This window comes from Rhipicephalus microplus, chromosome 6, assembly GCF_043290135.1.
Source record: "Rhipicephalus microplus isolate Deutch F79 chromosome 6, USDA_Rmic, whole genome shotgun sequence".
NCBI classification, from domain to species: domain Eukaryota; kingdom Metazoa; phylum Arthropoda; class Arachnida; order Ixodida; family Ixodidae; genus Rhipicephalus; species Rhipicephalus microplus.
This window is the reverse complement of record NC_134705.1, coordinates 84,191,687-84,207,052: the sequence shown is the minus strand read 5'-3', so window position 1 is coordinate 84,207,052 and position 15,366 is coordinate 84,191,687. Positions and strand designations below refer to the sequence as shown.

Here is a 15,366-nt window from a genome sequence, read left to right as displayed (position 1 = left end):
TTCAATGTGCCTGACGGTGATTTTTGTTTTGATGACCTAATTGATGCTGTTGAGCATACTGCGGGGGAAGATAGTGTGCATGTCCTCCAGCATATGGGAGGGGCGAGATTTCTTGTGTGCACGCGCACTGCTGCTCAAGCCACCAAATTAATGGTAGAGGCAGGTTTCATGGTTCGTGATGAAAAAGTAGCAGTGGAGGCAGTGGGGCCCCCGATTACGTTTGTCAATGTGTTCCGCTACCCTGCCTATCTACCCGAAGACCCCTTGGTTAATACGCTAGCCCAGTACGGGAAGGTGAAGAGCGTGGCGTTCGCGACGGTCGCAAATCGCCAAAACAAACTGAATGGCGTGCGTGTTGTGCGCATAGAAATGGTAAAACCAGTCCCCAACTCTGCGACCGTCGCCGGACACCGCGTAATGTTTGAGTACAGGGGCATGCGGCGGGTTTGCGCGAGATGTAGCGAGACGGGACACATGGCCTCTGCGTGCCAAACCCCGTTTTGTAAACGCTGTGGCACTTTTGGCCACGAGACAGAGGGGTGCGAAGCCGAATGCTTGAGATGCGGCGGCCACCACGGGACCAAGGAGTGTTTTAGGAGGCGCTCATACGCGTCAGCCGCCCGAGGGCTTTCCGCGGTCTCGAACCTCGCGTCACACCCGACACGGGGCAGTGGCCCGTCATCCCCCAGGCCCGGAGAACAGAAGTCGCGGTTACAAGTGTTGTCACCGAAGCCTAAGCCCAGCACGGCGGCAAGGGAGTCCCTCCCCAGCGACCATGACACTGAGACCGACCTTCCCACTGGGAGTAGCAGTACGGCGACCTCATCCACCAATGAGGGAGAGCAAACTGGGAGGACAGAAGACGTCTCCACCACGTCTTCGGGAACAGAGTCGAGTGGCTCCGCCACAGATCCGGTGCTTTCGCCCCCCCCCCTCCTCGCCTGCCCCTCCGACGGCGCGGGACCAGAGCCAACCTGCGACGCCCGAGCAGACAGAGGCGGAGCTTTCTACCGAGACAGGAGAGGACTCCTCCTCCTCTCGCTCAACTCCCGCCAACGTGCTCGCCCCCGTAACCACCCAAGACTTGGAGGACGGAACCCAAGTCCCGGCCCGGGGAGAAGCGCCCATCGTGAGCCGAGGCTTCTACCTCCTTCCCGACGAGCGTGACGCCAGCTACTCCAACGCACTTTCCTCAGCGCTGACAGCGCCACGCCGGGAGAGAGATGCGACAGCAGGCCAGCCCGCGGGCCACGAGCAACGCGCGCGCTCACGTTCACGCCGACGGCACGGCGAAGATAAGAAGGAGGGTGTGCGAGAGAGAACGGCCAGCAAGGAGCTAAAGCAGCGCCGACCGGGGGTTGAAGGACGGAGCAGCGACAGCGACGCCCCGCCCCATGCAAAAACAAAGAAATTCGACTCGAGCAGCGGGGGCAAAGGGGCATCGGCCCCCTAAGCCATCGCCTTCAAGTTCCGAGCACGCGCTGCGCCGCGCCGCACCCTCGCCAGCCGTCTGGCCCCCCCACACCTCCCCTCTCGGCGCGCCTCTCCTCCTCCTCTCGGCTCTCGTCGATAATGCTCCCCTCTCCAGAGCAGCTGCTGGCGCTCGCTCCCTCACCCGCTCTGTTGCTGTTGGATTCGTGCCCTGCCGCGATAACCGATGCCCCCCCTCCGCATAGCCACGTGGAATGTGCGCGGCTTTCGGGACCGCGTCAAGCAGAGCACGGTGATTACGTACGCGAAATCCCAGGGCATCGACCTGCTGTTTATTCAAGAAGCGAATTTTCGGACCCCGCTTGACGTCACCCGATTCCGCCGCACTTGCCAGGTGGAGGGGTTATTTTCTTTAACGAATGCAAAGGCGTGTGGCGTCGGCGTCGTTTTCGTTTCGGGCCGTTGCCGGGAAAAGGCGCATTGCACCTTTGGAGCTGACGGACGCATCCTCCTCCTTGACATTTTCATCGATGGACGGAAGCTCCGCGTTGTCAACCTCTACGCTCCCGTGACGCGCAATGATACGAACCGCTTCTTCCGGGAATTGCACGATTACCTGCTCGAACCCCTTCCCCACGTAGTCCTCGGTGACTTCAACTGCGTCATCGACACTACGAGGGACATCAGGGGCCCGGGGCGAGGCGGCTCAGCATACCACGCTAGGGAGCTAATAAAGATCCTACGCCACCTCAAGCTGTCGGACGCCTGGGTTCACCTTCACGGGGACGCCTTCGTGCCGACGAGGACCTCGAGAGTCACGGGTAGCCGGCTGGACCGTATATACCTTCCCGACGCATTGCTCCCTTCGCTTGCCTCGTGCGAGGTAATTGCGTTACCGGCCAGCCTGGAGAAATTGTCGGACCACGCCCCGGTGGTTATAACTGTGAGGGTGCAGCCGGGACCTCGACGGCGGGACACCGCTTGGCGCCTCGACCCGGCGATCCTTGTAGATAACGAAAGCGTCAGCAGCTTGAAGGCCCGTCTGGAGGCATCAATCTTAGCTTCCCCCTGCGAGTCCCCGGAGGCATGGGACGACCTGAAGTCGACGTGGAGGGACCTCCTGCAGCAGGAAGGTAGCGCAAGGAAAAAACGCAACACAGCCCGCTTGAACGAAATTCTACGAAGAATGCGCATCGTTCAAAGCGCCGACGCCCTTACTGCGTGCACCCGTGACTACCTTCACTCGCTTCAGGTCCAGCACGACCGAATTCTCAGAACGTCCGCCCGGGAAGCCCGTAGAGCACGCGCCGTCTCGGGAGACCTGCCGGAGGTTGACCTACGCGAGATCAACGGGAATGGGTCCGTGCGCATCACGGAAGCTCTCCGCCCTGATGGCACAACTACGTCAGACCCAGCTGAAATAGAGGCCGCGTTTTTCGACCACTTCAGGCTAGCTTTCAGCGAACCTGACCCGGCGGAATCGCACCCAGACCCGGCCCTTATTAGAGAGCTATGCCGGAAGCTGCAACGTTTGGAAGCTGACGAGTGTGTGACCCTGTGCGCCCCGGCCTCGCTTGACGAAGTCCGCCGGGCAGTCGCGTCGATGCCTCCCAACGCAGCACCGGGCACAGACGGCCTGACGGCGGGGTTCTATATGACGTTTTTTGATGTCCTGGGCTACCCTCTTCTCAAGGTCGTCAACATGGTAATTGGGAAGCGTGCCAAGCCAGCCTCCTTCGGTGCGGGGCGCATCGTCCTGATCCTGAAAGACGGCGCGCCCTCAAACGACCCGTCATCATGGCGCCCGATCACTCTGCTAAACGTGGACTACAAGATCGTGGCGTCCATCTTGAACTCAAGGCTGAAGATCTTCCTGCCTGACATGATCGCCCCGCACCAGTCCTGCGCCGTCCCAGGGCGCTCAATGTACGCCAATCTCACCCTGACAAGAGATGTATTCGAGTTCGCCTCCTGCAAACGCATCGCGGGGGCCTTCCTGTCCCTCGATCAGGCGAAGGCTTTTGACAGGGTGAGACACTCGTACCTGCTGGACGTGCTACGCGAGTTTGGCCTCCCGCCAGACTTTGTCGAAGTCATAGCGTTGATATACACGGATCTGCAGTGCTGCGTAGTGGTTAACGGCACCAGGACGACCCCCTTTGCTTACACTAGAGGGATCAGGCAAGGGTGCCCCCTAGGCCCAACCCTATTCGTCTGCTCAATCGAGCCACTGATCACCTCGGTCGCCTGTGACGGCCTCATTAAGGGCCTGCCTCTAACAGGCCAGGAGGAGCTTAAAGTCCTTGCCTTCGCAGACGATATCTCTCTCTTCCTGAGAGACGCACGCAGCCTCGCCCGATTCCGCCAGGTATTTAGCGCCTACGCAGCGGTATCTGGAGCAGCACTAAACGAAGCGAAGAGCAAGGCTTTACTCTTCGGCCCTTTTCCTGCCGAGGTCGTCGAGCCGATTGTGGCAGTATCGACGGTGAAGGTACTGGGGGTCCTGTTCACCTGCGAGGGCGTGGCGGCATCCACGTGGTCGAGAGTACTGAGCAGGGCACAGCTCTTCATAGAGCGAGCCAAACTCCACGAGCTCACGTTGCGAGATAAGGCCATTGCGGTTAAGACGAGCGTGTGCGCCCTCGCCTCCCACGTTTCCCGCATCGCCGTCATGCCCTCAAGAATCGCCAGCGCCCTTAACAAAGGCATCACCGCGTTCATGTGGGAAGGCAAGCCCCCACCCGTCAGGCGTCACCTTTTGCAGCTCTCTCCATGCGATGGTGGTCTCGGGCTTCCCCACGCACAGACCACGGGCAAAATCCTGGCTCTTAAGACTGCCCGAACCCTGGCGAAGGCAAGCGCGTATGCCGGCAGGAACCTGCTTCTTTATTGGGCAAGCGTGCGTAACAGCTGGCTGGACGCAGGCAGTTACCGCGGTCCGTTCGCTGAGTCTCCCTCCCCCTTCTACAGGGCGGCAGAGGCGACAATGCGTATGCTCACCCGCGAAGCCCCTGGCTGCGAGATAGACTCAGACCCGCCAGCCAGACTGATCGAGACCCTCACAGCCAACCAGCTCCACGATGAAGACAGGCGCCGGGCGAAGCGAGCGACACGGGAAATTGCCGCACTCGGCCACGACGCCCCCCGTGAGGTGCAAGACTTCATATGGAAACGTGCATGGGAAGTCCTCCCCACGCGGCAGAGACTGCACCGCCTCGGCATCGTCCCCGACGCCCGTTGCCCGAACTGCCAGCACCAAGAGACCCTCAAACACGCTCTGTTCGACTGCGTGGCCGCGCGACCCGTGTGGCGCTTGACCGCGCGCTCCTTCGGCATTCGCCCCCCTCCTTATCACAGGCGCAACAATGGCCGCTTCGCGAAACTCGTCGTCGCCATCACCCTTTTCGTGATCTGGCAACGGCGATCACTGGCCGAAGCGAAGAAGAGGCCTGTGAGGGCGGCGTATCCCGCCATGAGTAAAATCAGGAGGCTGCTGTGGGCGCACCTCTCCGAGCAACTTGAAGCCAGCGGCGAAGAAACGTTCCTCCGCCGTTGGCACACCAGGTTTTTTTTCTTGAGGGACGGCAAACTGGTCGCCCCGATAATTGTTTACTAATGGGCCCCTCCCTGCCTCTTTAGTGTTTTTTGCGCCGCAACTCGCCCCTCCCCCCCCCCCTTTTTTTTTCTGCGTCCCGGCACTATGAAGCCGCTTCTCGCACCCGCTGTTTAGCGCCGTCAGGCACAACTTTCACGGCGCGTAGGGACGCCGCAGAGGCGCATCACACGTAACTCCGGGCGCGTCACAATGTCACGCGATACGCAGCGCCTGACGGCGTGTTATTAACCGCGGTCTTACCCAATGCGACCGCGCGGTCAAATGTGTCTTGTACATATTTGTATATAATTGTTTGTATATATAGCAATGCATATTCTAAGTTCCTATGTATTGTATATATGTATATAGCTGCTCATATCCGTCTTTGTTTCTTTAATTTCAAATTGTTCACATAAGCAACTGAGCACTCCCTTGTTTTGATGACGTCCTTTAGTGTTGTTCGTTTCTTTCTTTTGTGATCATAACCCCGTTCATTTATGTTCCCCTTAAGTCACCCCTGTAACCAGCCCAATTGTCGGCTGAGTATTGTGTTGATCAGTGTTTTCTTGATTTGTCAAGAGATCAATAAATTCTCTTTGTGTGTGTAGTATCTGTTCTTATCAGCTTAATATCTGATACGGATCCTATTTGGATCCAAGATATTAAACTTATTTTTGTGATGCGGCGGAGTGCTTGAAGCTTGCTTCACCTCCGCCACGGGTTGGCCCGGTATTGCACTACCTCCGGGATCGGCCCACTCACCCCCTGCGGGGTGAGTTCGACAATAAATTCAATGATAGAAGGAGTGTTCGGATTTACCCATGATACCGGGGTAAACGGCTTGGGTGCGTCGAGTGTCCGAGACGGTGGCGGCACGCCGCCCCGGCTGACGCGGTATTCGCGTGCAGGGAGTGCGCTAGCTGTGTTTACACTTACGATTGCTCTGGGAAAATAAATGTTTCCGTGTGTATTTCATATATGGAGGGTCTCTTTTATTTTGTTATGTTCACACGTACATACTCAAGTTTCTTATTTTTTTTAACGTTCCTACTCATATTAATAAAACTATTGAGGAAATTATCATTACTGTTTCGGAGGAAAGCTAGAAGTGTGTATACGATGTGTATGCATGTGCGATGTGTATGTATGTATGTGTGTAGAAGTGTGTATGTATGTGCCAAGCTATTTCCGCTTTTCGAATTCACCCGTTTCGCAACGAAAAATAAAAAAAGCCTCTAGAAAATGGGGTTTGGTTGGTGTTTCTGTTTACAGTTGCAGTGGCAAGCGAAGGCATTTTTATTTCACATCTTCACGCGGCGTCTGAACCTGAAGACGCGTGCTCTCGCCACGTCTACGCATCTACACTATTCCCCATCACAAATTAAAATCGCAAAGAACGCCACAGGACCCACTCCGCACACACCTGCTGTACGGTGGAGCGGCAAAGCCCCGATGTGCTTTTCCTATGTCCACTGACCTTTGGGGTTTGACGTCCCAAAACCACCATATGATTATGGGAAAATTTCGACCACCTGGGGTTCTTTCACGTGCACCCTAATCTGAGCACAGGGAAATGCAGCCGCCGCGGCCGGGATTCGATCCCACCACCTGCGGGTCAGCAGCCGAGTACCTTACGGCCATCAGACCACCACGGCGGGCATCGCCTTGTTGATCAAACACTTCATTTCTGAACACCATCTCATACCAGCTCATCCACCGTTGGCTCTCGTTAATTACAACGAACATCCTCGCACGCTCACCTCAATGGAATTGCCAGTTGCTGGAAGTTCCAAGAAAATTGCGCACTAGACGTTCGGACGCACCACGCACGTACCTGAAGCGACGTGGACCCCAGGACGCGTGAGATCACGCCCCGGGCGCGCTTTGCCTCCGTACCCACTCGTCACTCCTCACAGCTTCACTAAGCCGAGTATGTAGAAGTCGAAGAAGCAGAACAACAAACCAGCCAATCCCCCACAGTGGGTGTGAGCCACAAGTGAAGGTCAACAAAAACAAGCAACACCAGCGAGCGCAGTGACGAAGCTATCGTAATGGGGCGAAATAATCCACGAATATGGCTGCACGTTGACGCACGGTCGCATTTGTGCAACCACCCGTGTCTCCCGAAGACCGTCTGTCGCGCGTCTTCGACGAAAAGCGCAGGCGAGTACTTCTCCACTGATTTCCGCGACCACTTCACGACCGCCTTCGGCCGCCTCATGTCCGTCCGGCACGATCGACGGAGCGCCGCACCAGCGCCTCGTACACGCCACCATAGCACTCCTACCCCTCGGAATCAGCAAAACTCGGACGTTTTCGACCACGACAGACAGAACCTGCCGGCCCGTTGAACGCTTGAACGACATCGCAGCGTCAAGTCGCACACTCACGTTCCGTCACCCTCTGCCACATGATCCTTCATTCACCGGCTTCACAACCCACGCGGTAGACGTTTCGCACGCATTCCCGGGTCTGCCTTTCACGGCAGGACCTTCGTCGACCTCGGTGCGGTGTTCCGCCACGTCGGAACTTGCAAGGCATATGTTGAGCGTGCTGAAGCAGCCAAAGGCACCACCTTTTTGCCGATGATTGTGGGCGTCGTTGCAGAGGCGTTGCTTGGGCAGCCGGCGTAGAAGCCATGTTGGATGGGTGACGTATTCACATTTTGCACAGTCATTTTTTTTTTCCTTCCTTCCAGACTTTGGTGCTCGAGTTGGACATGTACACTATGCATCAGTTTTTAAAACAAATGCTGTAGCATCCCTCGCGACATGCCTGATAATGTTCGCCAGCAAGCATTTGGTGTGACGTCATGGGCGCATAGAGAGTACGCATGCAAGCAAGCACGCGTGGCTTCGACCTCTGGGAAAAAGAAGGTTTCAGTTTTAACATGTTTGTAAGCGAAACTAGAAACTTCAAGCGGACTGGGGATAAAAGCAATGCCGTGAAGCCAGCGCTGCCGCTGTCGGTGCACAATGCTGGTTGTGCATGGGTGGACGTCGGAATTGCTTTGCTACTGTTTGCCCGGCTTTTGGCCAGAACTAAGTACGAGGTGTGAAAGAATGGATTTTAATTACGTGCTAATGAATTGCATCGCTTCTCGGCCTTTTGGCTAGACCAATTGTCGAGCTAGCCGTTTCTTTGCGCCCCGCGCGAGACCCAGGGTCACGTCCCGCCGACGTCGACCCCGGGGTTCAAGTCGCCAAAGTTAGTTTACGCGGCATCGCCGTCCTGCACGTGCGACCGCCGCCCCGAGCCTCGGACCTCCCTGTCCGGCGCCCACCCATCCCATGCCTGGTGAAGCAAGGCCCCCGGTCTACGCCTGCCGTCCCGGAGTCCTCCTGCTACCCACCCGGCGCCTCCTGTATCCGTGCGGCACCCGCCTCGGCTGAGCCGCAGTCCTACCAGTGTGCAGCTAGCCTGCACGATACTAGTCTCAACTAGCCACGCCTTCCTGGCAGCCAGCGGCAACGCGCACCAGAATGGCGTCAACGTCTGACCTCCCGGTGAGGGAATTGCTTTATGTTCACGGCGCCCGAAGGCGACGTATCGATAGATGATCTAATTGATGCCATAGAACTAGTGACTGGGGATGACAGTGTATTTGTTCTACAGCACATGGGCGGGGCTAGGTTTCTCGTCTGTACGCGCAACGCCAGTCAGGCGACAAGGTTAATGGTGGCGGAAGGCTTCCGTGTTAATGGCGAAAACGTACCGGTTGAGGCCGTAGGGCCGCCGGTCACGTACGTAAATGCCTACCGGTACCCCGCCTACTTGTCTGACGAGGTACTTAGCAACGCCCTAGCTCAGTATGGCAAAGTGAGGGGCATATCGTTTGCCACTGTGGCCACTCGTCAAAACAAGCTCAACGGGGTAAGAGTTATTAAGATTGAGATGAGCAAACCGGTGCCAAACTTTGCGACCATCGCAGGGCACCGCGTAATGTTCGAGTATCGCGGCATGAGGCGAGTTTGTGCACGATGCGGCGAAGTGGGCCACATGGCGACGGTATGCTCCGCTCCTTTTTGTAAACGGTGCGGAACTTTTGGCCATGACACCGAGGGCTGTACTAGTGAATGTAAGCGTTGTGGGGGTCACCACGGGACGAGGGAATGTTTTCGAAGGCGATCATACGCGTCGGCCGCCCGCGGGTTCCCCCCTGCTCCGGATCACGCGTCTAGCCCCGGCCAACCTGGCGGCTCTTTGTCGCCTCGCTTAGACAAGGCATCCCCACGCCTCCAGGTGCTTACGCCCAAGATCACGCCCCGTGCGACAGTGAGAGACGCAGGCGAGCACCCCACGAACATCGACCCGCCTACAGGCAGCAGCGAGGCCGATTCACTCGCCAGCGAGAGAGAGGGGCGGGAGGCGAGTGAGGAGGTTACTACTGCCTCTTCTGAGACGGAGCCCAGTCCCTCCGATACAGCTTCGGCGCAGTCCTCCTCCGCTTCACCGCAGGCACTCCCATCGGACCAGGACGACTGCGAATCTCTGCCATCAGCACAGAGGGTGCCGGCTGACGCCACCGAACGGGGAAGCGCTCTCCCCTCTGTGCCGTTAACACCGGCCAATGTGCTCGCACTGGTGACTTCGGAGGACCTGGAAGCGCGTACCCATGACTCCGCCCGGGACGAACTGCCCATAACGAGCAAGGGGTACTACGTGCTGCCCGAGGACGTCGAGCGCAACAACACCGCCTCGACTTTTCCTCCCCTGCTCAATTCAGTCGGTTAAGCCGGAAATCCGACGCAAAGGCGGGCCAGCCGCATCCTGGCCTCGAGCAGCGGTCACGCTCGCGCTCGCGCTCGCGAAGACGCCCTGACGATGAGAGACGGGCGGCTGACGAGAGGACTTCTAGCAAGGACGCCCGGCAGCGCAGATCAGAGCTGGTTGGCCGAAGCAGCGACAGCGATGTCCCGCCACACCCGAAGTCCCAGAAGCTTGAGCAAGCGGGAGGGGGCAACGGGAGCCGCCGCCCAAGTCCCGAGAAGGCTACCAGAAGAAAGTAGCGGCGCGCCTGCTGCGACGGCTTCGTCGCCTTCCGCTCTCCTGCCTTCCCCTCACACTCCGCTCTCCCGCCTCCCCTCGCCCTCCGCTGTCCCGCTCTTACCTGGCTGGGCCCTTTCCCCTCCAATGCAGCACCCTCCTCGCTCCCCTTCGCCCGCGCTCCGCTGATGCCGAACTCGCCTGGTTATCGCGCCCTTCACCCTTCCTCCTCCCCCCAAGCGAGATACGGCGCTCCAACTGACGGATTATGGCCACGCTGCGGTTCGCGACCTTAAACATTCGCGGCTTTCGCGACAGAAATAAACAGGCTGCTGTGGTGACGTTCGCCCGATCTAAGGGCATCGACCTCCTCTTTCTTCAGGAGACCAATTTCCGCTCCCCGCTTGATGTTACCTTATTCAGGCGCAACTGCCAAGTTGACGGCTTTTTTTCTTTAACATCCGCGAGGGCTTGCGGTGTTGGTGTCGTGTTCGTCACGGACAGGTTCCGACGAAAGTCGCATTGTATTTTTGGAGCGAACGGGCGCACGCTTGTGCTCGACGTCTTCGTCGACGGGTCCAGGGTGCGCTTTGTTAACGTTTATGCGCCGGTGACCAGATCGGACACAAATACCTACTTTAAGGAGCTGCACGGCTACCTGCTGGAGCCCGTCCCCTATGTCGTTCTCGGAGACTTTAACTGTGTCGTGGACTCCACAAGAGACATCCGGGGCCCGGGTCAAGGGGGCTCGACCTACCACGCCAAAGAGCTGGTGAAGATCCTCCGGCACCTGCGGCTCACGGACGCATGGGTACACGCACACGGCAACGAGTTCGTCCCCACTCGAACCTCGCGGACCACGGCCAGCAGACTCGACCGAGCCTACGTCCCCGAACGCCTTGTCCAATCCATCATGGAGTGCGAAGTCCTCGCCCTCCCCGAAGGGCTCTCGGACAGAACGGATCACCTCCCGTTGGTAACAATGGTGAGGGGGACACCTGGCCATAACCAGAGAAACGAAGCCTGGCGCCTCGATCCGGCACTCATCCAAGATCGTACGAGTGCTCCGAGAATATCCGCGTATTTGGAAGAGACGATTGAGGCTACCCCCTGCACTAGCCCGGCTGTATGGGACGACTTGAAAGCGAGATGGAGAACATTCCTGCAAGAAGAAGGCAGCGTGAGGAAGAAGCGCATCACAAGACAAATGAACGAGATACTCCGCCGCATGCGGATAGTACAGAGCGCGGACAACCTCACGGCATGCACGCGCGACTTCCTCCACTCGCTGCAAGTTCAGCACGATCGTCTCTTCCGGGAATACGTGTGCAACCCACGCGAACAAGGGACCCCTGTGGGGGAACCAGCGGGACCAGCTTTAACTGAAGCACGAGGAAACGGATCCCTGCGAATCGTAGAGGTGCAACGTCCCGATGGCAGCCTCACCTCGGACCCCACCGAGATCGAAACGGTGTTTCGAGAATACTTTGAGACCGTCTTCCGCGAGCCGGACTCGTGCGGCCCTTCTCCAGAGGCAACTCTCATGGACAGTCTGTGTTCGCACCTGCCTCGACTTGCCGAGGACGAGTGCACAGTCTTGTGCGGCGCAGCAACGGAGGAGGAACTCCGCACAGCCATCCGAGCCATGCCGCCGAATTCGGCTCCGGGTACTGATGGCCTCACGGCCAGTTTCTACGTGATCTTCTTCGATGTCCTGTGTGCCCCACTCCTGGCCATGGTAAACGCGGTCCTTCAGCAGCACATAAAACCTGACTCTTTTAGCACAGGGCGCATCGCCCTTATCCTCAAGGACGGTGCACCTTCAAGCGAACTGTCATCATGGCGCCCGATCTCCCTACTCAATGTAGACTACAAGATCGTGGCGTCCATACTCGACACCAGACTGAGGACTTTCTTGCCAGATCTGATTGCCCCCCACCAGGCCTGCGCCGTGCCAGGCCGATCTATGTTTGCAAATCTTACGGCCACCAGAGACGTCTTCGAATACGCGGTCCTGAAGAGAGTCACGGGCGCCTTCCTGTTTCTCGACCAAGCCAAGGCGTTTGACAGGGTTAGGCACACGTACCTCTTTGAAGTGCTTCGCCGATTCGGGCTCCCGCAGGAGTTTGTGGCTGCCATCGAGCTCCTGTACTCTTACCTGCGCAGTTGCGTCGCGGTGAACGGCAGGACGACGGCCTTTTTTCGGTACACGAGAGGCATCAGGCAAGGGTGCCCCTTGGGCCCAACGTTGTTCGCGCTCTCGATCGAGCCCCTACTGACAACCTTGGCCAGCGACGAGTGCATCAGAGGCCTGCCAATGACCGGTACCGAAGAGATCAGAGTCTTGGCGTTTGCCGATGACATATCCCTCTTCGTCAAGGACGCGCGAAGCCTTGACCGCTTTCGCAGCGTATTCAAGCTGTACGCCAAGACGTCAGGAGCCGAGCTAAACGAGAGGAAAAGCCGAGCCCTGCTCTTCGGTCCGTTTCCTCCTGAAGCGTTGGGCGATATAGAACCGGTCAGCACTGTAAAAGTCCTCGGTGTCTATTTTACCCGAGAAGGCATCGACGCTTCAACCTGGGCGCGCGTCATAGACAGGGCTGCACAGCTTACCGAGCGCGCAAAACTGCTCAGCATGACCCTTCATCAAAAGGCTGTGGCTATGAAGACAAGCGTTTTTGCTTTGGCCTCCTATGTGAGCAGGGTGACGGTGATGCCGGCGCGGGTGGCTACTCGACTCGGCATGTTAGCGAATGAACTTCTGTGGGGCAGGACGCCACCCCCTGTAAAACGAACCCTCCTCCAGCTGGAGGTGAAGCAGGGAGGACTAGGCCTTCCGCACGCGCTCACCTCGAGCAAAGTGCTCGCTTTGAAGACGGCTCGCAAGGTGGCGCAAGCAGGCGACTATGTCGGGAGAGGCCTGCTGCTCTATTTGAGCGGCCCGACAAACAGTTGGCTGGATGCCGGTCGACACTCTGGCCCGCACGCCGAATCGCCCTCGCTCTTTTACAAGGCGGCAGCAGCGACGGCACGCATGCTGCGCAAGGAACTACCGAATTGCGACCCCGACGCGGAGCAGCCGGCCCGCATAGTGGAGGCACTCACGGCAAGCCAGCTGAGCGACGAGGACCGGCAACGAGCGGAGCAGGCTAGGCGCGACCTTTCCCTGCTGCATAGCCTGCTGCCAGCTGAAATTCAGGATTTTCTTTGGAAGAAGGCGTGGGAGGTCCTCCCCACCAGACACCGCTTGAAGCGGCTAGGCATTGTGCCCGACGACCGTTGCCCAAACTGCCGGGAACCAGAAACGCAAAAGCACGCCTTGCTTGAATGTTCGTCCGCTCGGCCTGTCTGGCGTATGGTTGCGCACCGCTTTGGAATCCGCCCCCCACCAGGTCATAAACGCAACAAGGGAGCGTTTGCACGGCTCGTGACCGCCTGCACCCTTTTTGTAGTGTGGCAACGTCGCTCGCTCGCGGAAGCGCGGCGACAGCCGGTTCGGGCGGCGCCCCCAGCCGTCGCGCATATAAGAAGGCTAGTGTGGGAGCTCCTCTCCCGGGAACTCGAGGCCAGCGGAGAGGAGATGTTTCTCCGCCGCTGGCACACGAAATTCTTCTTCGTGAGAGAGGGCAAGCTGGTCGCACCAATCGTCAGCTACTAACCGCTCTCGGTTTTGGGCGTCGCTACACTCAAGAGCGACACGTATGTGGCTCCCAAACATGGTGACCCCCCCTCGCCACTCTCCCCAGACACACCATTCTAACGCCTGTGTTCATGAAGAGATTTGTATCCTGGTGATGAAGCTTTCGTGACGTTGTGTAGCGCCGCTGGCCCCGCTGGTAGGCATCAAGACATTGCTGTTCACTGTATTTATGTAAATAACCCCCCCCTGTTTCTGCCACAGAGCTTTGTTAAGTGTATGAGTATATACACTGAGAATTCCTTTTGGTACCCGCCTCTCAGTTTGATGCTTGTAAATATATTACGCATGTATATATGTATATAGATACTGCACCTTCTCCTACCCTCCACCACCCCGTATACCACTTATGTTCAACACACCCATTCAAGGTGCTTTCTTTCCCAATTAATTTACGCTCACGATTGTAAACATGTACATAGGTTACGCATCACATTTGTATTCCGTCCGCGTAAGTGTGCACCTGTGTACATATAACGCGTCACGAAACTGTATATGCATTTTCTGTGTAGAACATATCAATGTATCTGTTGTTTTCGTCTGGAGTTAAATAAACTTCCCTTTGTGTAGTATCTGTTCTTATCAGCTTAATATCTGATACGGATCCTATTTGGATCCAAGATATTAAACTTATTTTTGTGATGCGGCGGAGTGCTTGAAGCTTGCTTCACCTCCGCCACGGGTTGGCCCGGTATTGCACTACCTCCGGGATCGGCCCACTCACCCCCTGCGGGGTGAGTTCGACAATAAATTCAATGATAGAAGGAGTGTTCGGATTTACCCATGATACCGGGGTAAACGGCTTGGGTGCGTCGAGTGTCCGAGACGGTGGCGGCACGCCGCCCCGGCTGACGCGGTATTCGCGTGCAGGGAGTGCGCTAGCTGTGTTTACACTTACGATTGCTCTGGGAAAATAAATGTTTCCGTGTGTATTTCATATATGGAGGGTCTCTTTTATTTTGTTATGTTCACACGTACAAACTCAAGTTTCTTATTTTTTTTAACGTTCCTACTCATATTAATAAAACTATTGAGGAAATTATCATTACTGTTTCGGAGGAAAGCTAGAAGTGTGTATACGATGTGTATGCATGTGCGATGTGTATGTATGTATGTGTGTAGAAGTGTGTATGTATGTGCCAAGCTATTTCCGCTTTTCGAATTCACCCGTTTCGCAACGAAAAATAAAAAAAGCCTCTAGAAAATGGGGTTTGGTTGGTGTTTCTGTTTACAGTTGCAGTGGCAAGCGAAGGCATTTTTATTTCACATCTTCACGCGGCGTCTGAACCTGAAGACGCGTGCTCTCGCCACGTCTACGCATCTACACTATTCCCCATCACAAATTAAAATCGCAAAGAACGCCACAGGACCCACTCCGCACACACCTGCTGTACGGTGGAGCGGCAAAGCCCCGATGTGCTTTTCCTATGTCCACTGACCTTTGGGGTTTGACGTCCCAAAACCACCATATGATTATGGGAAAATTTCGACCACCTGGGGTTCTTTCACGTGCACCCTAATCTGAGCACAGGGAAATGCAGCCGCCGCGGCCGGGATTCGATCCCACCACCTGCGGGTCAGCAGCCGAGTACCTTACGGCCATCAGACCACCACGGCGGGCATCGCCTTGTTGATCAAACACTTCATTTCTGAACAC

General features: G+C 56.9%; 1 protein-coding gene and 2 pseudogenes across 2 annotated transcripts in view; all 3 read left to right on the top strand.

Moving 5' to 3' along the window:
• Nucleotides 1-15,366, top strand: part of LOC142765346 (uncharacterized) — a 114,471-nt gene that overhangs the window by 29,443 nt on the left and 69,662 nt on the right. The window lies entirely within an intron of this gene.
• LOC142766190 (U2 spliceosomal RNA) lies at nucleotides 5,612-5,789 on the top strand (annotated as a pseudogene).
• LOC142766200 (U2 spliceosomal RNA) lies at nucleotides 14,266-14,434 on the top strand (annotated as a pseudogene).